General features: G+C 28.6%; 1 long non-coding RNA gene across 1 annotated transcript; it reads right to left on the bottom strand.

Moving 5' to 3' along the window:
• Positions 1–710: 710 nt before the first annotated feature.
• On the bottom strand, positions 711–1982 carry LOC124421115. The gene is made up of 4 exons (XR_006941516.1): positions 1644–1982; positions 1402–1586; positions 1200–1342; positions 711–1131 (listed from the first exon to the last, which is right to left on the bottom strand). It is a non-coding gene; the product is annotated as an uncharacterized LOC124421115 (long non-coding RNA).
• Positions 1983–2040: the final 58 nt, after the last annotated feature.

The following is a 2040-nucleotide window of genomic DNA, read 5'->3' as shown; positions in this document are numbered from 1 at the left end:
GTTAAATTTTATAGAAAACTCAAAAAGTATCTTTTGTAGAACGAAACAGTACCAAAAAGTCTCCTTTTATAGATTCTCATTTAATCTGGGCTCTACATGCTTAATTTCATGTTTCTAGGTTCAATATTATACAAAAATCCAAAAAGTACCTTTTGAAGAACGAAAAAGTACCAAATGTCCCCTGGTTTAAAAGATACATGGGGTGCAAAAAAAGTACCAAAATACAGTTTTTACCCGTTTATTCCCTAAAGGGGCCGAAATTGAAAAAAGTACCAGACACCTGTCCGCTTATTTTTTAAATGAACGACGTTAAGCTTTAAACTATTTTTGTATCTTTTCTAGTTTAGGAGATATGAGGTTACCGATTTTACCCGTTTTTACCCTTTTTTACCCCCTAAACATTCGAATTTCCAAAAATCTATTTGGTGGGAGACCAACCCCCTGTCCAAATTTCAGCTCTTTAGCTTTAACCGTTTAGGCTGTGCGATGATGAATCAGTCAATCAGTCAGTCAGTCAGTAACGTTAGAATTTTATATATATAGATTAATTTGTTTACAAATGTTAATATTAAAAATTATATGTATATCATTAGTTAAAGTAAAGAGTTAATTCAAAAAAAATTTATTTTATACATAAATTTAATGTAACAAGACATTAACATTTAAAAAAATAATAATAATTAAGTAATTGGCTTATAAAACTTGCAAGTTTTAAATTTTTTTTGGCTGTGGGCATTTCAAAAAAGAATATTTGAATAAAAGTATAAAATATTTCTGATTGTTTTGGAAACTCTAGATTAAAAACAAACATTATTTTGTATAAAATATCTACAGCAGTTAAGGTAGTCATCATGGGATACCTTATGCCATCAAAATATATCGAAATATTTTTGATATCTTCTAAATCACCTAACACTAAAAGTAATGGCTGTAAACTTATTGACTGGAACTTCAGCAAATTCTATTTTGTGTCCAGCTCTTCGGAACTTTTACCCATTATAGCAAATGATTCTTGAGAATCGATAATGGAGAATTTTTTTCGTTGTTTGGCCCCATTAGGCTCCGTTATTACACTTAATGGCGGTGGAAATATATGTTGAAGAAACCAAAACGTTCCAAATATTTTTGTGTCTAAAATTAAAAGGAAACGGAACTGAATAAAAATAAAAAAAATCATATTATATAAATTATACATTTACCTTCGTTACAGCCTTCTAACTTTTTGAGTATAGCTGAAGCAGTCGATTTAACGACTTTATTCCGCAACAAACTAAACAACTTTCCCCCGTAATCTGCCCATTTGGTTTTTAATTCCTTAGCCTTTGGAAACTTTAGTTGATATCTATAAATAAATAAATGAAATATAAATAACTACATCTACTAATCAATAAAAATACTTACTAATTGAAATCCTGATGACTTTTTATATTCCGGCCACTCGTTCAATATATCCAATGTACTTTTCTTCTCTTTCATTTGTTTAAATCTGTAGTAAGCATATTTTCTCCAGTATAGGTCAAATTCCTCCGGAGATAAGTTTCCACTTTTTAAAAGGTGTAAACACTGTTCCCAATCGGATTCCGGATCTGTAAATAAAGAAAATATTACTTTTCAAGTTTATTTTAATTTTTGTTTTAATTTACCGTGTTCTTCGCTTTCATCTATTGAATTTTCTTTTTCAAAGCCATTCTAAACAATTTTCCAATTGGAACAATTGGGAATTTGTTGTTTTGTTTGGATAACTCAAACAAAATTGTAGATTTGTTACAAGAGATGTAACAAATGAAATAGATTTATTTCAATTTGTACTAATTTCAAGGAACCTGAAATATACTTTCTTCTCTTTCAATTGCTGTGGAGACCAGGAAAATAAATATAAAAAAGGTGTTTGTTCGTGTTGTATTTCAGTTTTTATTTGTTTAGTTAATTGTATAATTCTTGTATTTTTATTTTTTTTTTGTAAATATATATGTATATATTTATATGTGTGTGTGTGGGAACCACTGTTCTTTTTTATACCCTTCACTTGTTTTTTTATTT

The sequence above is a fragment of the Lucilia cuprina genome, unplaced genomic scaffold (genome assembly GCF_022045245.1).
Source record: "Lucilia cuprina isolate Lc7/37 unplaced genomic scaffold, ASM2204524v1 Scaffold_1867, whole genome shotgun sequence".
NCBI classification, from domain to species: Eukaryota; Metazoa; Arthropoda; class Insecta; order Diptera; family Calliphoridae; genus Lucilia; species Lucilia cuprina.
Note: the sequence above shows the minus strand (reverse complement) of the source record. Positions and strands in the feature narration are given on the sequence as shown.